This window comes from Phascolarctos cinereus, unplaced genomic scaffold, assembly GCF_003287225.1.
Source record: "Phascolarctos cinereus isolate Bilbo 61053 unplaced genomic scaffold, phaCin_HiC Scaffold_4;HRSCAF=312, whole genome shotgun sequence".
In the NCBI taxonomy this organism is placed as follows: domain Eukaryota; kingdom Metazoa; phylum Chordata; class Mammalia; order Diprotodontia; family Phascolarctidae; genus Phascolarctos; species Phascolarctos cinereus.
Window position 1 is genome coordinate 71,134,188 of NW_027555847.1, and position 22,461 is coordinate 71,156,648.

Consider the following 22,461-nt stretch of genomic DNA (forward strand, 5'->3'; position numbering starts at 1 on the left):
ACAGTAAATTATGTAATTTCAGAAGCCTACAAGCCAAGACTAAAGTAGAGAGAGAGTTGATGCATGACTTTTTGTTTGCATATGATTGTGCACTCAATGTAGCCTTTGAGGCCAAGATGCAACAAAGTTGGATGGATTCTCTGCTTCTTATGCCAATTTTGGCCTAATAATTAGCACCAACAAAATGAAGGGTCTCCACCATCCATCACCACACCATCCATGTGTAGAATCATTGGTTACAGCAAATGGAGATATGTTTTAATGCTGTGGATGAATTCACTTACCTTGGCTTTTTTAAGGAGGTACACATAGATAATGAGGTTACACACTGTTAGCTCATCATTTGGAAGGCTCTGAAAGAATGTGTGGGAGAGAAGAGTTATTATGCTGCCTACTAAAATAAGGGTCTACAGAGCTGGTGTGCTGAGGTCATTGTTATATGCCCATGAAACCTAGACGATATACCAGCACTATGCCATGAAACTGAATCACTTCTGCATGAATTGTCTTAAGAAGATTCTGAAGGTCACCTGATAAGATAAGGTACTAGACACTGAGGTTCTTTCTGGAGCTAAACTGCTAAGCATTCAAACTCTACTTCAGAGAGCACAACTCTGAAAAGCTGGTTACATTGTTCAAGTTTCAAATGTACATTTGCCTAAAAGACTATTCTACAGAGAATGCACACAAAGCAGGTGTTCACATGGAGATCAAAAATGATACAAGGACACTCTCAAAGTCTCTCCAAAGAACTTTGGTAACAGTTGTGAGAGGTGGGAGAAACTGGAACAGGATCATCCCGGACGGTGTGCCTGCATCAAAGAAGGGACTACGCTCCATGAGCAAAGCAGAATTCTAGTAGCTCAAAAGAAACATGAGATTTAGAGACATCTCCTTCCCAAATGGTCATACAGACTATTTGTGCCCAACCTGTGGTTGAGCTTTCTGGGCTCATTTTGGTCAGTCAGTCATAACTGGACACACTGCACATTGATCCTGATATCGTGATATCATTTCGGTCCTTCATGAACATGAAGGACAAATAACAACAATAACAGTAATAGTAATAGCAGTAGCAGTGGCAGTAGCAGTAGTAATAGTAGTAGTGGTGGTGATGATAATAAGGGTGGAAGTAGTAACAGTAGTTTTAATACAGAAGCACCTGTTGACACAATAGACCTGGACTCAGAAACACCCAAGTTCAAATCCAGCCTCTTATACTTACTGGCTGTGTGACCCTGTGCAAGTCACTTAATGTCTTTTTAACCTCAGTTTCCTCAACTGTAAAATGGAAATAATAGTAGCACCTGTTTTCCAGGTTGTTGTGAGGATCATATGAGATAATATTTGTAAGAGCATTCAGCACAAAGCCTGGCACATAGTAGGTATTATATAGATGCTTATTCCTTTCCTTGATAGTAGTAGCATTTTATTATAATTATTATTTGTTGCCATCATCATCATCTTCATCATTGTTTTTATTACTCCCTGGTTCTTATCTTTCCTAAGGGGGTTGTAATGAAACCATTTTTAGGAAAAGATATCAAATTGCTATTGTTCTTTTATATTTAATATTACATAGATAATTGCCTAGAGGAGGAAATAACTACTCTGTGTAATTAAATATGAATATGAGGATGTAAGTTCCTTTCCTGAAGGATCATTGCAAAATTACTTGTTACAACTCTAATAGCAGATGGTTCAATAAGCATCATATGTACCTTATCCTTATCCAACATGGTTTTGATCTGTAATGATAGGCTTCTAGATTTTGAAAGGCCTTGTTTCAAGTAGCTGGGAACTTATCAGTATTTAATATAATCAAAGCTATTAAAATATTATTTTAAAGTTTTTATTTCTCAATTCTGTCTAGAAGATTATGACTGATTAATATTGGGTAAATATGCTAGAAAAAATTTAAAGCTGTATTTGTAATATAAGGATTTATAATCTAATGGTTTGTGAAAGATAGTGAGTTTCTGGTGGACAATTCTTTCCCTCAAGTCATGTCTTGCTAGGAATTCAATACAGACTAAATTTTTCCAGTGTAGTTCATATAAAAGTTCTAAAGCATCCATATCCCACCTTTCAATTTTATAGGTGACTTAGATCCCCAAGTCAATGTATTTTCCCTGCTGTTAGCTACTAGCAATGAGCAATCCAGTCGTATTTAAACAACTACCCTTAAGTTCACAAATGGATATTTATGATGAAGATAATATTAATATCCCAATTCCTGGGAACACACTTTCTCCTATAATACTCCATTCCCTGGGAAGAGGGGCTTAAGCTTAAAGCAGTTTCTACCAGCAGTAATCCCATCAAATTCACTTCTAAATATGGTTAGCTGCTGGATGAATCCTCTCTGCTATAGCTAGACTGGCTGTCATAGGTCATTCCACAAGGACTTGATACTCCGGTTGCAAAATACGGTATGGATCCTGATTCCTGTACTTCTTTTGAAGTTTATAAGGTCGTAGTTATCTCTAACAAATGCAAAAAAAGAAATAAGAAATATTCAGAGGCGGCATCTTCTCTTCACATAGGTAAGGCCCTAGGCCTCTCCACGCACAGAAGCTTAGCGTATGTCTTTTGTGAATTATAAATATTGGAAAATGAATGTATTTGTCTATTTTTTGATGTTTTATGCTTATTAAATAATGAGCTCTTGGTCCCTTTTTAAACATAATTGTTATATTTGATATATTCTCTTTAAAATCACTAGATTTAACTCCTCACTTGTGTTTGGTCTGCAGTTCTTCTCATCTCTTCTTATGAACTTAGACATTCTGAATATTATTGAGGAAAATACCTAGAGCTGTCTTCAATCAAACTACTTCTATCTCACTTATGGAATCAATAATTATTTTCATCTATTTTTAAAAGTGCCCTCAAAATTTAAGAAAGTAAATGGATTTTATTAATGATTTTCAATAATATAAAAAATAGATTCTTTATGTATTCTAAGGAAAAAAAAGATAATTTGAATATACAAATAGGATTCATATCAAACATATTCTTTCACAATTTGAGTTTTAAAGACATTCATGAAATGTGAAATCAATAGATAAATGAATAAAATAGAAGGTATGCTGTTCAAAGGACAACATGCTTCATGTTTCCTTAGAGATCTATGACTTCACTGATGTATCTATTTCTTCTACACACAAGAAGCTAGTCAACAATATTTATTACATGCCTACTATATGCCAGGCATATTGCTAGGCATTGAGAATACAAAGGATAGCAAAATACAGTCTCTGCCTTCAGAGACTCTAATAGAATGAAAGAGGTAACATTCAAACATCTAGATTAATATTAGATCTATACAGGATAAATTGGAGATAATCTCAGAGAGAGGAGACTTACATTAAGGACACTGGTAGGATTTTAGCTAAGACTTCAAGGAAACCAGGGAAGCCAGGAGGCAATTCCAATAATGAGGGACAATCGGTGAAACTGCACACAATCAGGATATGGAGTGTCTTGTACAATCAGGATATGGAGTGTCTTGTGGAAGGAACAGTAATGATTCTGGATAATACAGTACAGAGTATAGGAGGGGAACTGAGTATAAGAATATTATAAAAGAAGGTAAGATCTAGGTCATGAAGGGCTTTAAAATTCAAACAGAAGGTCTTTGCATTTGATTCTGGAAATAATAGAGAGTGACTTGAGGATTTTTTTGTTTGTTTGTTTTTTATTTATTGGTGGGAAGGGGTAATGTCATGGTCAATGACTTTTGGAAAGTTACTTTGTCTTAGAGTGCCAGTTTTCTTATCTACTAAATGAGATAATAAAATTTACATGTTTTATTTCATTGGGATACTGTACGAAAATGTGCTTTGTAAAGTATAAAATGCTATAGAAATCTGAAATAATATTATTATCCTCTAATGACTCCACTTTCCACCAGTAGAGCTTTCAGGTCTCCTCAACAGTGATAAATAGAAACTTAGTTTTAGGTTTCCTGGATGGAAAAGCCTCATGGACAGCTTGGGGGGAAAAAAATAACTACCCTTTTAAACTATATCTGGATTACTAAACTCATTTCAGGGTATTATACTTTATAAAAAATATTGACAAGCCACAACAGGTCCAGGGGGTATCATGGTAATAAAAAAAAGGCAAAGTGAAAATAAAAGAGGAATAATTTAAAAGGAATTTAGGCTTTGTTATTAGAAAAAACAATCTCTGTACTTAATTTTTATTCTTTCTTCCCAAAAGAAAACAATCACACACACACACACACACACACACACACACACACACACAGGAGAGACAGAGGGAGAGAGTTGTGATTTGCTTATCTATCCCTCACTAGATTAACCTTCTTATTTCTCTATGAATATGGTTAATAAATTAGTCTATTCCATCCATCCATTCATTTTTATATTCAACTGTACACAGCACATGAAAGCAATCAAGAAAGCAATTAAGACTATCAATTTCCAAATTTGGCAAACAAAATCATAAAATTTTAAAGTTTGATTGAAATATTTGGGATAATTAATTTCAAGGACTACCTAATTGAATATTTTCATCCTACTCTGTGAACTCTATGTTGTTTCTTAATCTCTCTGCTTTTCAGCTTCCTCATCAAGAAAATGAAAGGGGGTAGGGAACTTGCAGCCTTGAGGCCATGAGTGGACTTTTAAGTCTTTGGGTGTGGCCTTTTGACTGAGTCTAAGTTTTACAGAATAAAGCCTTATGTTAAAGGGATTTGTTCTGTGAAGTTTAGATTCCGTCAAAGGGCTATACCTCAGGACCTAAAGGGCCACATATGGACTCAAGGCCACAGGTTCCCCATCCCTGGATCTCCGAGGTCTCTTTTAGGGCCGAAGTTATGATAAGAAGAAATTAATTAAAACACAGAAATGTTAAGCAACTTATATAAGTTCATAGATACAGGATTGAGAGTTATAAGTATTCTTGGAGATGTACAAGTTCCTATAAAATGTTAACAGGAAAGGAAACTGAGACTCGGACAGGTTGAGTATTACTGAGACATAAAAGTACTCAATATCAAATAAATTGTTTTGATTCACAATCTAATATTCTTTCCAACACATTACACTATATGTATGCATATGAATATATGCACAAATTAATGTTCATATATATGTATACATATACACAAGTAATTTGATGCATACTTATGTGTAAATATGTGTGTATGTACACATTTTGTTATACTCCAAAATCATAGTCTAGAGCTATTTTATTATAAGTGTTTATTTATAACATTTTACTCTCAAGTATATAGAGATGTCACAGGAATATCAAATTTCTAAGAATTAGATGACCAATTGATGAATTAAGAAATTGAGTGTAAGCGATAGAGTGGCAATGACAGAGAAAACAGTCTGTTGAAAGAGATTATATGGAATAAGATAATTTATAACTGTAGAGAGTTGACATTGGAAAGAAGAAAGTCACTTTTTATGTTAGATATGGGATAAGGAGGAAATAATGGCAGAAGGCATGAGATAAAAAAGCATAATTCCTCACATTAGAAATGTATTCTTCCCTGTGCTGAGGGGGCGGAGCCAAGATGGCGTAGTGAAAGCAATGACTTGCTTGAGCTCTCCCCCAAACCCCTCCAAATACTCATAAAAAATGGCTCTAAACAAATTCTGAAGCAGCAGAACCCACAAAAAGACAGAGTGAAACAAATTTCCAGGCCAAGAAAACCTGGATGATTGATCAGAAAGGCTGGGAGCGCAGAGCGGCTTGGGCGGGCAGGCTGCAGCAAACCTGGAGCAGGCCTCAGAGGACTGAATCTTGGGCAGCTGTGGAGGTTTCCAGACTCCTCAATCCACAAATGCCAAAGACAACTTAGAAGGTCAGTGGGAAAAGTCTGTTTCTGTCGGTGCTGAGACAGGAAGGTGAGGTTTCAGATCCATTCCCGAAGAGCGTGGCCCTGGATGGGGCAGCTGCTTCCTGAGCTTCCAGCCCACAGACTGAGGGGGAATCCAGTGGCTGATCAGAGAGGCACTGCAGGGATCTCTTTGCCAGTGCTGAGGCAGGAATCTCTTGCTTTGCCCGTGTGTGGATCTGGGTCACAGTTCTGGGCGGCAGTGCTGGGGTGAGGAGGAGCGCTGGCGAGGTGGAGCTTGTAGTGGCTGTGAAGAAGAACCCCTCCTCACAGTTACGGGGACAGAAAGGAATACTTGTGGTCACAGGCCAGGAAAGGAGTAAACACCTCGCCCCTTATCATACCACCTTGGAAGAACTGAAAATTTACAGGTCCCTACAAGTATTTCTGAAAACAGCTACACAAACCCCTGAAGCTTGGGACAGTACACTCTCCACATTGGAAGCAGACTCTTACCTTAACAAGGAGTTTAAAGCTCAAGTAATTGGCTGGGATCATGAGCAAGCAGCGCAAAAAGAGTCAGACTATATTATCTTACTTTGGTGAAAAAGAAGATCAAAATATACAACAAGAAGAAGACAACAAAATCAAAGCTCCTACATCCAAAGCCTCCAAGAAAAATATGAATCAGTCCCAGGCCTTGGAAGAGCTCAAAAGGGATCTTGAGAAGCAAGTAAGGGAAGTAGAGGAAAAACTGAGAGTGATGCAAGAAAATCATGAAAAACAAGCCAACATCTTGCTAAAGGAGACCCAAAAAAATACTGAAGAAAATAACACCTTAAAAACAGCCTAACCCAAATGGCAAAGAGGTCCAAAAAGCCAATGAGGAGAAGAATGCCCTAAAAAGAAAAATTGGCCAAATGGAAAAGGAAGTCCAAAAGATTACTGAAGAAAATACTTCCTTAAAAATTAGAATAGAGCAATTGGAAGACAGTGACTTTATGAGAAATCAAGACACTGTAAAACAAATCCAAAAGAATGAAAACTTAGAAAACAATGTGAAATATCTCATTGGAAAAACAGTTGACCTGGAAAATAGATCCAGGAGAGAGAATTTAAAAATTATTGGACTATCTGAAAGCCATGATCAAAAAAAGAGCCTAGACATTATCTTTCAAGAAATTATCAAAAGAAAACTGCCCTGATATAGTAGAACCAGAGGGCAAAATAGAAATTGAAAGAATCCACAGCTCTCCTCCTGAAAGAGATCCCCAAAGAAAAACTCCTAGGAATATTGTAGCCAAATTTGAGAGTTTCCAGGTCAAGGAGAAAATATTACAAGCTGCCAGAAGGAAACAATTCAAGTACTGTGGAAACACAATCAGGATAACACAAGATTTAGCAGGTTCTACATTAAAGGACCGCAGGGCATGGAATATAATATTCCAGAGAGCAAAGGACATAGGATTACAGCCAAGAATCACCTATGCAGCAAAACTGAGTATAATCCTTCAGGGGAGAAAATGGTCATTCAGTGAAATAGAGGACTTTCAAGCATTCCTGATGAAAAGACCAGAGCTAAACAGAAAATTTGACTTTCAAGTACAGGACTCAAATGGAACATGAAGATGTAAACATGAAAGAGAAATCATAAGGGCACAGGGTGAGTTGAAGATTAAGGGGTCATATCTGGAGAATAAAATTAAGGGATGACGGAGGATGATACTTGGAGAAGAAAGGGAGTGGTAGAATGGGGTAAATTATCTCACAAAAATAAAACAGAAAAGAAAAGTCTCTCACAGTGGAGGGGAAACAGGGGAAGGTGAGAGGTAATGAGGGAATCTTATTTTCATAGGATTTGGCTTAAGGAGAGATTAACATACACATTCAATTGGGTATGGAAATCTGTCTTACCCTACTGGAAAATAGGGGGAGAATGGGACAAGAGAGCAGGGGGGTGATAGAGAGGAGGGCAGATTGGGAAAGAGGGTAATCAGAAGTAAATGCTTCTGAGGAGGGACAGGGTCAAAAGAAAGAATAGAATAAATGGGAGGGCAGGATAGGATTAAGGGAAATAGAGTTAGTTTTTCACAACATGTCTACTGTGGAAGTGTTTTGCATAACTACACATGTACCACCTATACTGAGTTGTTTGCCTTTTCAATGAGGGTGGGTGGGGAGGGAGGAAGGGAGAAAATTTGGAACTCAAAGTTTTAAAAACACATGTTTTAAAAAAATGTTTTCACATGCAACTGGGAAATAAGAAATACAGGAAATGGGGTACAGAAGTCTATCCTGCTCTACAGGAAAATAGAAGGGGAAGGGGATAAGAGAAGGGAGGGGGGAGAGATAGAAGAGAAGGCCGACCAGGGGAAGGGGTATTCAGAATGCATGCCATCTTGGGGTGGGGGGAGGGGTGAGAAATTTGGAACTCAAAAACTTGTGGAAGTGAATATTTAAAACTAAAAATAAATAAATTTATATTAAGAATAAAAAAATGTATTCTTCCCTTACAACCTCTTTCTCTGATTGGCTGGTTCCTCCTTGATCATCTATTTTAAAGAAAATGCACAGGTCACTCACATGAGTGTTCATTTCTATGTTCAATCTTCAAACAAATGGAGTCAGTTTCTATTTCTAACTTGCCAAAAGTGCTATCATCTCCTATGTTCCTGTACAGGTGTATTACCATGCCCCCTTTCAGCTTCCTTTTTTATATTTTCTTTCTCTATTATGATGAAAGCTCCTTGAGGGTAGATACCACCTTTCTTTCTATCAAATAAGATAATGTTTCAAAAGCTCTTATCTCACTGCCTGATATATAGTAGGTGTTTTAAAAAGTATTCCATTACCCATCTACTGCATTGTATTTGTGCTTCCAGCACTTACCATAGTACCTGGCATATATAGTAAATATATAATAAATATTTCTTGATTTGACTTGATATAGAAATAAAGAATTTGAGATGTCTATAGAACAACTAGCTTGGTGGGCAGTCAGTAAAATGGGACTGGAGCCCAGGAGAGAGAATAGCAATACATATGCAGATCCAACAGAGGAGAATTGCACTTGTGGTCATGTTAGCAAGATGAGCATTCATTAGGGAACCAGTCTTTAAGAAGGGATTACTGTCACCTAAAGTTCTCTAAAGTGGCTTCTTTGGTTGTCTACTCTGGGACATATATATTCCTTACAGCTGCTAATTCCTCAGTCATCATTCACATATTTCTGTAAATAATGATTTGGGAGAAGACTTTCCAGACTTTTTCTAGAAGCTCCCATTTTGGGGATAGCAGTGGGTTCTAGTTTGGTTAATATACTCATTTAGTGAAAAGTCATGTTGGGTTCTGAGACTCATAGTCAAGAGCTTCTTAGTCAATTCAAGAAAATTAGTCAGAATCTCCAATTTTCAAAAACACTCATACTAAGAATATTTCCTAAGTGCTAATTGCAAATGAGATTACAGTCTGTAAGTTGTAAAGCTTCTAATTTAAACCTGGACTAACTGAACAGTGTGAAATTAATTAAAGAGACCAGCTTTTGCAAATTAATCACCAAACTTTTAACTTCCCAGAAGGCTAAGGAATTAAAATGCACTTCATGGAATTACATAACTTGATCTTTAGTGTACAAGGTTTTATTTCTGTACCTATTGTAATTTCTATTCATTAATGTTATTGAAAATCAGGAGATAATACATTCCCTTAAAATTTACAGTTATAAGGTAACAGAAAGAACATATATGTGATACAAATATAAATGTTGTACAAGATGGTGAAAATAACTTTGAGAATCAGCTTTAGAGTCAAAAGATTGGCATAAGTATCAGTTCTGACATTATTTGTGATCATATAATAGGAAGTTATGTAAAAAAAACTGGCACACAATGAACTATAGACAGTAAATGCTCATTCTTGCTATTGTTATTATTACCTAATACTTCTCATCTCTTTCAATAAGATTCAGAAAAAAATAAATAAGGTACTAGAAAAAAACACTAATCTATTATCATTTTTGTATATTGAATATTCTATGCTATTGGATAGGTAGATTCAAAGAAAAAGAACTGTATCTGTACTTGAATAAAAGCATCAGGATGCAAATTTATCCTTTATACATTCACTGAGAGGATCCATAATACTACCTTAGAAGCAGACAGGAAAAGAGAGATGCAGTAAAACTTATTCTAATCCCACGATTTTAAATGTCTACACTATGCCTCTAGAAATGGAAACTTATTGAATAATAGTCACTATCAGTGATAAACATAATCATCATATCATTATAACCATCATTAATAAAAATGTTAAAATGTTTAACTTGGAGATTATGAGTATTTTATATGGTGATATGGATTAAAAACATTGCCCTGAACTTTTATGGATAGACAGCTGTAGAGATAGATAGATGATTGCTCACAACAGTTCATTTTGTGATAATCATGTGATTACAGTATAATTTATTGATTTGTTCTCCAGGATATTTTGAAATCTATATTTGTAACATGGGGGTTTGTCATCTGTCAGTCCATGAAAGATAGTAATATTCTGATATATAGTTCCAGACATCAGGTCATATCTTGCTCGGTAATTATTAAGTGACAATGTTTCACAGCCTGTGAATACAAAATTTCTACCATTTTCTTGCATATTCTACATTTGTCTCTTCATAAGGATAATTCATTTGTAAATTTTTACAGCAGGTTGGTCCTAAATTAACATATATATTCCTATATTTAAATGCATAATAATTCTTACTTCTTTAATGTCATATTGTTGGCTGAGTTCATACAAATACAAGCTATAGAGGGCCTGTTTAATCCATTCTTGGATTTTCACTATTTCAGTGACTCCATTCAGACATAAATCACTTTTAGTTTTATTCAAGGAATTTAATTTTGTGTACTTTTTATACATAGTCTTTCCTGTTATTTGGTGAAATGGCATCTTGCTCAGGGCAAAGTTAAGATAGAGGAATAGAGGCAGCAATCCAATTTAACTCTCCCCCCAAAAATTCTCTTCAAAATAATTTTAAAATAATGCCTCAAATAAAATTCTGAAGCAGCAGGGCCAAAAAAAGGTCAGAGTGACATGCTTTTGCAGGCCAAGATGACTTATAAGGTTGGCAGGAGAGATCTGTGACACCAGAGAGCATGCTGCAACAGCACCAGCTGTGGGCCTTGACAGAAGTATTAGCAACAGTAGCAGTAGCAGCTTCAGAAGCTCTCCATTCAGAGACAGTAAGGAGATGATACAACTAATCAGAAAGAGATTACAGAGGACCCTTTAGTGGCTCTGGGTTCAATACTTGGTGCTGTTTGGCAACTCTTTTGTCCATATTCACTTTTGGGTCACAGTTCAAGAGTGTAGAGGAGCACTTGTGGTCAGTAACAAAGGCGAAAGGTCCCTGGTTGCAGGTCCAAGGCAGACAGGAAAATTAGCTCTTGCAGTTACAGGAAAGCATTGGACCTATTTACTGTCCCAGAGCTCAAAGGAGCATTAACACTTGCGGTTGACTGAAGATGAATAAGGGCCCTTCCTGGGACAAATGCGGAGAATAGTGACCACACCTTTCCTTGGATCACAATAATTTTAAAGCACCAAAAATGTGTAGACCACCAGACCTAGCTGTGAAAAGAGCAGCATGAAACAGCGTGAAGCTTGGGAGAGTGTCTCCCCACACTCAGGTGAATAGAATCCAACTCTTACGTTAAGTGCGAGGTCAAGAAATAAGTTAGAAAAATGAGCAAACAACATCAACGAGAATTTGACCCTAAAAAGCTACTACAGTGGCAGGGAAGACCAAGACCTAGCCTCAGAAAATAAAAGGAAAAGAGCTTCAAGCAAAGCTTCATGCTAATTTGACATAAGCTCAACAAAAATTCCTGGAAGGTTTAAGGAAAGAGTTAATATTAGTAGATGAAAAATTGGGAAAACAAATGAGAGTGATGCAAGAAAATTATGAAAAGAGAATTAATACCTTGGCAAAAGGAGGCACAAAAATTACTGAAAAAATAACAGCTTAGAAAACAGAATTGGCTAAATGGAAAAAAAAAGATATGCAAAAGCTCAGTGAAGAAAATAATTCATAAAACATTAGAATTCAGCAAGTGGAAGCTAATGACTCCATGAGACATCAAGAAGCAATAAAACAAAGTCAAAAATGAAAAAAATAGAAAAAAGTGAAATATCTCATAAGAAAAGCAACTGACATGGAAATAGATTGATAAAAGAAATTTAAGAATATTTGGTCCACGTCAAAGCCATGAGAACAGAAGCAAGTACATCATAATTCAAGAAATTATAAAAGAGATCTGCTCCAATATCTTCAATTGAGGGTGAAATAGAAATTGAATGAATCTACCTACCACTTTCAGAAAGATATCTCAAAATGAAAACTCTCAAGAACATTATAACCAAATTCCAGAGTTGCCAAATCAAGAAGAAAATATTGCTAACAGTGTGAAAGAACAATTCAAATAAGTGGAGCCACAGCCAGCATTACATAATATTTAGCCCAGGATTACATAATATTTAAAAGAGTGAAAGGCTTGGAATATGTCATTCTCTAAGACAAAGGATAGAGGATTATAAACAAGAATAACACAACCAGCAAAACTAAGTATAATACTTTAAGGGGGAGAAAAGGATATTTAATGAAATAAGCTTTCAGGCATTCCTGATGAAAAGACTAGAGCTGAATTTAAACAACAACAACAAAAACAACAACAACAACTTGACTTTCAAATATAACACTCCAGAAAAGTACTAAAAAGGTAAATATGAAAGAGCAATCATAAGGCACTCAATATGGTTTTAAGGTGTTTGCATTCCTATATGGGAAGATGATACATGTAACTCCTAAGAATTTTATCATTCCTAGGGTAGTCAGAAGGACATAGACAGAATATATGAGCATGAGTCAATTATTTTGGAATGATATTTTTTAAAAAAAGTAAGAATTCTAGAGGAATGCACCAGGAGAAGAGGGAAAGGAGAGGAAGAATGGGGAAAATTATTTCTCACAAAAGAGGCATGCAAAGAAGAGCTTTTACAGTGGAGGGGAAAATGAAGGAGGAGGTTGGGCTATGCTTGAACCTCATTCTTATAAGAACTGGTTCAGTGTAGGAGTACTCAAGCTGCACTGGAAAGTGATCCTTGCTACCTCATCCATCAGCTGGGCCAGACCTCCTCTTTGACTGGGAACATGGTAAGCAGAGTGTAGTATTGCTTCATGGCCTCCCTTGGTAGACCCTCCATCTAGTTGCTGCCATGGGACCAATGTGGAAGTGCTATGTGGGGAGCCCTGACCACCAACTCCACCTCTGGAGCCTCATCCAGGACCTCAATGGTAGTCTGTGTGTCTATGAGACTTACATGCCAGAGAAGGAGAGCTCTGGAAATAGTGGAAGCTAGAGATAAAGACTTCAGTGGGCAGCTGGACTTTGAGGAATTTGTTCATTATTTTCAAGACCATGAGAAGAAACTTGTCGTTAGGAGATTGGAGAAAAAAAAAAGAATGATGGTCACATTAATAATCAAGACATCATGCAGTCCCTGTAGGGTCTTGGCGGGGAGGGTGGTGTCAAAGTTGCTGAGTAGCAGGTTGAAAAAATTCCTTCAGAAAATATGAATGGGCCATTTCTGGAGCCCTGTCATCTACATGGATAAAAATGGAACAATGATAATTGACAGAAATGAATGGAGAGACTATTTCTTTTACATCCAGTTGAAAATCACTGATCACTCTAAGATCATTCTGTACAGGAAGCATTCCAAGATCTTTGAAGTGAGAGAGAGCCTAACTCTCCCTGAAGAATTCACAGTGGAAAAGAGGCAGACAGGGGTGCAGTGGAGACATCACATAGCTGGAGGAGAAGCAAGAGCTGTATTCAGGACCTTCATGGCCTCCCTGGACAGCCTGAAGGTGCTTATGTAGATCCTCACTTTCCACATTAACAACATGTTTATTGTAGGAAAGTTCACACAGACAGTGGTTGAAAGAGAGGCCAAAGCTCTCTGGCATGGCAATGACATTAATGCCACAAAAATTGCCCCAGGATGGTCAGCTATAAAATTTATGGACTATGAGCAGATCAAACATCTTGGTAATGACCAAGAAACATTGATGATGCAGGAAAGATTGATGGCAGACTCTCTAGCAGGAGTTATTGCCATGAGTAGCAACTGTTCTATGGAAGCCCTAAAAAGAAGGATAGCACTGCAGAAGAAAACAGCAGCATTTGGGCATTTTGGATTGTGCCAAGAAAATCCTATCTAAGGAGGGATGACAGTTTTCCAGAAAGGCTATATCTCCAATATGTTTGGAATTATTCTTTATGCAAATACAGAACTGCCTGTCTATGAGACAATTAAAAATTACCTGGTTACAACTTTATGCAGTAAACAGGGCAGATCCTGGTGTGTTTGTCTTCTTAGCTTATGGCAAAATATCTAGTACTAATGAACAGCTGGTCAATTATCCTCTGGCTCCTGTGAAAATTTGGATTCGGGCTCAGGCTTCAATTGAGGGAAACATAGAAGTGATCATAAGCAGCCTCTTCAAACAGATCCTTCAGTCAGAAGGGATATTTAGACTGGTGGCTTGGCTTCCAAGTTCATAAAAGTGATACCAGCTGTAAGCATCAGGTTTGTGTTTTATTTAGAACATGAGCATCACATTACGAGTGTAGTTTTGGTGATGGGAAGGTTGCCTGCAGATTATATAACTTTTTCTTTTTTTGTTTTTTAAGTTACATATTGGTCATGGAATGAAAGAAAACAGAGAGAGAGAGAGAGAGAGAGAGAGAATGTATGCTTTGATCTGTATTCAGATTCCCTCAGTTCTGTCTCTGAAAATGGATAGCCCTTTCATCACAGTCAAATTTTCTATTCACCTCTGGGCTTTTTTTTTTAATTTTCATCAGTGATGCTAGAAAGCCTTCTATTTAATCAAATATCCATTTGCCCCCATTAAGGATTATAATTAGTTGCTGGGTATGTAATTCTTGGTTGTAATCCTAATTCTTTTGCTTTTTGAAATATCATATTCTAAACACTGATCCTTAAACGTAGAAGCTGCTAAATCTTTGTTATCCTGACTGGCTCCATGACATTTGAATTCTTTCTTTCTGGCTGTTTACAATATTTTATCCTTGACCTGGGAATTCTGGAATTTGGCAATAATATTCCTGAGAGTTTTCATTTTGGGATCTCTTTCATGTGGTGATCAGTGGATTCTTCCAGTTTCTATTTTACCCGCTGGTTCTAGAATGTCAGGGAAGTTTTCTTTGATAATTTATTGAAAGATGATGTCTAGACTCTTTTTTTGGTCTTGGCTTTCAGGTAGTCCAATAATTCTTAAATCATTTCTTGTCAATCTATTTTCCACTTAATTGTATCTCCAGTGAGAGATTTCACATTTTTTCCTTCTTTTGATTTTATTGCTTCTTGATGTCTCATGTAATCATTAGTTTCTACTTGTCCAATTCCAAATTTTAATGAATTATTTTATTTTTATTTTTGCTATAAACACATGAAGATTTTTTATGTTTAATTTTTTTTAATTTTTTTTAAATAAAAATTTATTTTCGGTTTTCAATATTTACTTTCACAAGATTTTGAGTTCCAAATTTTCATCCCATCTCACCCCTACTCCCACCCCAAGATGGCATACACTCTGAATATCCCTTCCCCTAGTCTGTCCTCTCTTCTGTCTCCTCCTCCCTTCTCTTATCTCCCTCCCTCTCTATTTTCCTGTAGGGCAAGACAGACTTCTGTACCCCATTTCCTGTATTTCCCATTTCCAAGTAGGATGTAAAAACATTTTTTTAAACACATGTTTTTAAAACTTTAGGTTTCAAATCTTCTCCCTTCATCCCTCCCCACCCATCCCCATTGAAAAGGCAAGCAACTCAATATAGGTTATACATGTGCAGTTATGCAAAACACCTCCATAGTAGACATATTGTGAAAAACTAACTCTATTTCCCTTAATTCTATCCTGCCCTCCCATTTGTTCTATTCTCTTTTGACCCTTCCCTCCTCAGAATATTTGCTTCTGATTACCCCCTTTCCCAATCTGCCCTTCTCTCTATCATCCCCCTGCTCTCTTGTTCCCTTTCCCCCCTATTTTCCAGTAGGGTAAGACAGATTTCCTTACCCAATTGAATGTGTATGTTATTCCCTCCATAAGCCAAATCCTATGAGAATAAGATTCACTCATTCCCTCTCACCTTACCCCATTTCCCCTCCACTCTGAGACTTTTCTGTTTTTTTTTTGTGTTTGTGTGAGATTATTTACCACATTCTACCTCCCCCTTTCTTCTTCTCTGAATGGAATCCTCTCTCATCCCTTAATTTTATTCTCCAGATATGACCCCTTAATCTTCAACTCACCCTGTGCCCTCTATCTATCTTTCTATCTATCTATCTATCTATCTATCTATCTATCTATCTATCTATCTATCTACCTATACACAGATATAATTTTTTTTCCCTCAACTACGCTAATACTGACAAAGGTCTCATGAGTTACAAATAACATCTTTCCATGCAGGAATGTAAACAGTTCAACCTTAATAAGTCTCTTATGATTTCTCTTTCCTGTTTACCTCTTCATGTTCCACTTGAGTCTTGTATTTGAAAGTCAAATTTTCTATTCAGCTCTGGTCTTTTCATCAAGAATGCTTGAAAGTCCTCTATTTCACTGAATGACCATTTTTTCCCTGAAGGATTATACTCAGTTTTGCTGGGTAGGTGATTCTTGGTTGTAATCCTATCTCCTTTGCCCTCTGGAATATTATATTCCATGCCTGGTCCTTTAATGTAGAAAGCTGCTAAATCTTGTGTTATCCTGATTGTGTTTCCACATACTTGAATTTTTTTTCTGGCAGCTTGTAATATTTTCTCCTTGACCTGGGAACTCTGGAATTTGGCTACAATATTCCTAGGAGTTTTCCTTTGGGGATCTCTTTCAGGAGGAGATCTGTGGATTCTTTCAATTTCTATTTTGCCCTCTGGTTCTACTATATCAGGGCAGTTTTCCTTGATAATTTCTTGAAAGATGATGTCTAGGCTCTTTTTTTGATCATGGCTTTCAGATAGTCCAATAATTTTTAAATTCTCTCTCCTGGATCTATTTTCCAGGTCAGTTGTTTTTCCAATGAGATATTTCACATTGTCTTCTATTTTTTCATTCTTTTGGATTTGTTTTACAGTGTCTTGATTTCTCATAAAGTCACTAGCTTCCAATTGATCTTTTCTAATTTTTAAGTAAGTATTTTCTTCAGTAACCTTTTGCGCTTCCTTTTCCATTTGGCCAATTTTGCTTTTTAGGGCATTCTCCTCCTCTTCGAATTTTTGGACCTCTTTTGCCATTTGAGTTAGGCTGCTTTTTAAGGTGTTATTTTCTTTAGTATTTTTTTGGGTCTCCTTTAGCAAGCTGTTGACTTGTTTTTCATGATTTTCTTGCATCACTCTCATTTCTCTTCCCAGTTTTTCCTCTACTTCTCTTACTTGCTTCTCAAAATCCCTTTTGAGCTCTTCAAGGCCTGGGACTGATTCACATTTTTCTTGGAAGCTTGATGTAGGCTTTGGATTGTTGTCTTCTTCTGGTTGTATATTTTGATCTTCACCAAAGTAAGATAATACAGTCTGACTCTTTTTGTGCTGCTTGCTAATGATTCCAGCCAATTACTTGAGTTTTAAACTCAAGGTGAGAGTCTACTTCCAATGTGGAGAATGTACTGTCCCAGGCTTCGGGGGCTTATATAGCTGTTTTCAGAGATACTTGTAGGGACCATAAATTTTCAGTGCTGGCCAGGTGGTATGATAATGGGCAATGTATTTACTCCTTTCCTGGCCTGTGCTGTGGTCTATTAGCGACCACAAGCACTCCTTTCTGTCTTGGAACTATGAGGAAGGTTTCTTGTCCCCAGCCACTACAAGCTCCACCATGCCAGAGCTCCTCCTCACCCCAGGACTCCCATCCAGAACAGTGACCCAGATCCAAGCATGGGCAAGAGATTCCTGCCTCAGGACCAGCAGAGAGATCCCTGAAATCCCCCTCTGATCAGCCACTTGATTCCCCCTCAGTCTGTGGGCTGGAAGCTCAGGAAGCAGCTGCCCACCCCAGGGCCCTGTTCTCAGGGAATGGAGCTGAGACCCTGCCTTCCTCTCTCAGCACCAACAGAAACAGACTTTTTCCACTGACCTTCTAAGTTGTCTTTGGCATTCGTGGATTGAGGAGTCTGGAAACCTCTGCAGTTGCCCAAGATTCAGTCCTCTGAGGCCTGCTCCAGGTTCCCTGAAGCCTGTGCCCCCATGCTGTGCTGTGCTCCGCTTCCAGCCCAGCGTGATATATCTTTCTAATCAATCATCCAGGTTGTCTTGGGCTGGAAATTTGTTTCACTCTGTCTTTTTGTAGGTTTGGCTGCCTTAGAATTTGTTCAGAGCCATTTTTATAGATATTTGGAGGGGTTTGGGGGAGAACTGAAGCAAGTTCCTGCTTTCACTTTGCCATCTTGGCTTACCCCTCCCCCAAATGAATTATTTTCTTCATTGAGCTTTTGTACCCACTTTTCCATTTGGCCAACGTTACTTTTTAAGGAGTTCTTCTCCTCAGCGAATTTTTTTAATATTTTTTTTTCCATTTGGCCAATTCTGCTTTTAAGGCATTTTTCTCTTCATAGGACTTTTGTGCCCCTTTTGCAATTTGGCCTATTATGATTTTTAAAGGTATTGTTTTTTTCCTTCTTTAACAAGCTGTTTACTCCTTTTTTTTATAATTTTCTTGCATGACTCTCATTTCTTTTCCTAGTTTTTTTCCTTTTCCTATATAAATATATATATATATATATATATATATATATATATATATATATATATATATATATATATATTAATCCTGCTTGATTTCTTCCACAGCTTGAGTCCAATTAACATTTTTCTTTGAGGCTTTGGATAGAGTAGTTTTGACTTTGTTGTCTTCTTCTGAGTTTGTGTCTTGATTTTTTATTTCACCATAATAACTTTCTGTGGTCAGGATCTTTTTGTTGTTGTTTTTTGCTTATTTTTCCTTACTGTCTCTTGATTTGAACAAAGTTGGGCTTTGCTCATGGGATGGAGGGAGCACTGTCCAAAGCTTTGTGTTCATTGGGCAATTTTTTTTACCACCAGTTCTGGGAGACTGTGAGCCGTCAGTTCTTCCAAGGTCAAATGATCTAAGGAAAGGTGTGCTTACTATTTTCTTGGCATGTGTTCTGGTGTGCGAATGACTACAAGCATTCTTTTCTGCCCGAAACTGTGACCAGTGTCTTCACTCCCCTGTGGCCACAAGCTCCGGTTTGTTGGTAATCCCCCTCACCCTGGAATTCCAACCTGGAACCAAGTATCAGTAATGTAACAAAGTCTCATACTCAGTGCCAGCAAACAGTCTCCTTCTTACCACTTGTCTGACCCCTTTCCTATCTGTGTGCTGAGAGCTCCAGCAAGCAGCCACTACCACTGCTAATTCAGTCACCCAAAGTTCCTGCTTCTGGTTTGTTTGGGCTACAGCCTGAGCTCCACTCTAATTCTGGTGTGATAGACCTTTTCTGACAACCTTCTAAGTTGTCTTGGACTGGAACATTTTTTCACCCCATCTTCTTTTGGGTTCTGCCTTTCCAGAATTTTTTGAGCCATGATTCAAAGTTGTTTGGGTGGGTGGGTGGGGAATTTGGGAGAACTCAAGTGAGTTCCTGACTTTTCTTTCCATCTTAGTGCACCCACTCCCTCCCAGGCTATGTAACATAATGATCTTGGCTGAAGTTTCAGGATGTATAGCTATCTCATTCTGTGAATGTGTCAATACTAAGCTGACAAGCCAAGCCATGAAAACCCCAGAATGTATATGAGAGTTAGAAGAGGTAGGGAGAAAAGAAGTCTAAGCCTTTGGTTGTGTCAATCTATAGTCATAATTTCAAAAGATTTGAGTAGCAACCTACTTTATTACAAGAGAAAGCTGAAGAAATGAATATTAGGTACACTTTATATAAAGTACACAGGAGCCTCAACTAACAGGCAAAGCCCTGAGTATTTATGAGTTACAGCAAAAATAGGAGGTTACATGGGAGGAGAAAGAGATAGTCCTCTCCCAAATAAGTGGTTACATGGGAAGAGAAGGTGCAGAAAGGACAGACCTTCTGGGAACTTCTAGACCATGGAAGAAGGACGTCCTTGTTTATCTGAAAAGCCTCAGCTGCACAAACAGTTTATCAGTTTCCTGCAGATTGGCTGGCACCTGTCTTGTAGCTGACTCAGCTTCAAGGGCAAGGAGAGTTCAGTTTGAGTTGAGAGTTGCAAAGAATCACTGTTATGTGAGCTCAGGGGACTTCATCATTAGTTCATTCTGGGCCTCCTTTGTACCCTGGATCTAGTACCTCTGGAAAATAGAGCAACTCAAGAAAAAGCTTCTAGGCCATATTCACAGTTGAAGGGTCAGTCTTGCTGTTCTAGATCTTGTTGTAGATCCTGAGGAAACTCTGTTAGTTCCCTATAAGGCCTCCTGGAGGCCTAGGGGTAGGAACAAGACCTGGAACCCTCTAATAAGGAGAATAGTGTTCTCTGCTATGCCTTCTGAAAAGTAAAAGCTTGGGAAACTGGTTTACTTTTACTTTCTTGCAGTAAACAACAAAGCTCTTTGTTCTTGGGGTTCTTAACTGTCTGATTTGCTAAGTGCATTCCCTTTTCAGTCTTTGCTCACTTCCTATCTGTTGTTTTAATTCTTAAAACAAATTGTGGTTGGACAGTCAATGTTTCCAGGTCATATCTGATTATCATGTATGTACCCATGGCAAGAAGAGATTTAACTTTGAATTTCACATATAGCATTTTCTAATGTACTGTAGAGAGTAAAAGCCTCTATAATTACTGAAGAAAAGAGAATGACCAACTTGTATATTTGCTATAAGAAGAACACCTCTCTTTAACTGAAGCAGCTCAATTAAATGAACAATGAATTGGTGCCCTACATGTTTGTGTGCATGGAAAATGTGGGTAAAGCTAATACCTTATCTATCTTAACAGTTGCACATCATAATACATGACTTTATTGAATAATATCACTCAGCCCTTGGAACTGAAGGGCTTCTAGTACCACAAGGTGCTCTGGTGTGGCTCCCACGTAGTGACCAAGCCAAGGGTTTGATCAGAGTTTAAGCCACTCTCCCTGCGTAAGAGTCAGTCTGCAGCTTGACATCAAGAAGGAGACTTCTTGTCATATTTCTCTTCCCTGATGACAGTTAAAGGCCTTAAATTCTGGTGGAGTTTAGTTCCTCAGAAAGAGAAATAGATATGCATGTTCTTCCTTTGCTTCCTTTAGAGTAGGAAGAGGAAAAGGCGGAGACATTATTTCTCTGACTGCATTAAAGAGTGTTTCTAATCTAAGGAATTCTTCTCCAATTCCTAAATGGGGCAGAACAGGCTCAGCCTCACATTACACTGAAACGATGCATTATGCTGCTTAAAGTATATTTATTTTATATTCATTTGAACAGTTATGTCCTAACCATTTTATAGATGTATTTAATTATTAGCCTGTATTTTTTATTTTTTTAAATTTTTAATCTTTTTTATGTTCATAGTTGATCATACCTTCTTAGCACTATGCAGCAGCAGAAAATCTATGGGGAGGACCATAGGTATGTGGAAAGGGGCCTGTCATTCCAGGTAGCCTTTTTTGCCTGACTTATACGTACAATATCAATGAGGAGAAATTTCCTATTAGACTGGAACCTGAGGATTATGGATGACAGAAATAGGAACATGGTACAGGAGAAACTTTATTTCATTGTACAGAGTCTAGACTTGCTCTCCTGGAGCAGTACAGGTGATTGAAGAAGGGGTGAGATTGTATGAATGATTGGGATTAATGGCCACAAAAATTTATTTGGAGAGAGGGGAAGTGGGGTGGGAGAAATCTCAGACATTTCAAAGATGAAAATTCAAATAATAACCCAAAATAATGGAAAGATTTTTGTTTGACTGTTTGTTTTGTTTTTGTTTTTCCCAAACATTATTTCTGGTGGAATCAAGTGGCTACAAAGATCTGACTCTCCAAGTATACATGCTGGAGAGAAAAGCCCTCTATGAAGGGCAGAATTGATTGGCTGGGTGTGTAAGTAGGAATGGTTTGGCGTCTTGTCTGCTCCATTTTACCAGTGAGGCAGAAAAGGTGCCAAACCATTCAGATTGACATATTCCACATTCTGTAGCCAGGAGACCGCTATTTTTTTTAGAGCCTGGGGTTGTATTGCTTCTTTCTTCCCCCTTCTTGAAATAGTGATTATAAATCATTTGTTTAGACAGTTATACTTTCATTCCACCAGTATGGCTGAATGGTAAAAACACAGGCTTCAAAGATCAATACAAAATTAGTCTTTTTAGTTATAACTGAAATTTGTCCAAAACTAAATTTAAGAACACAATATGAAAGTTTTCACTTAAAACAGTTTTCTAATAAAGTTATTTCAATGCTGGGGGGTGTGTGTGAAGAATTGGTTTGAAGAGTGGGGAAATACACACACATACACATACATATATACGTATACATATATACACATAGATACATAGATATATACACACTCAGTCGAATACATAAATCT

At 37.4% G+C, this 22,461-nt stretch overlaps 1 pseudogene; it reads left to right on the plus strand.

Annotated features, from left to right (window-relative positions):
• Window positions 1–2,434: 2,434 nt before the first annotated feature.
• LOC110205038 (mitochondrial adenyl nucleotide antiporter SLC25A25-like) lies at window positions 2,435–14,570 on the plus strand (annotated as a pseudogene).
• Window positions 14,571–22,461: the final 7,891 nt, after the last annotated feature.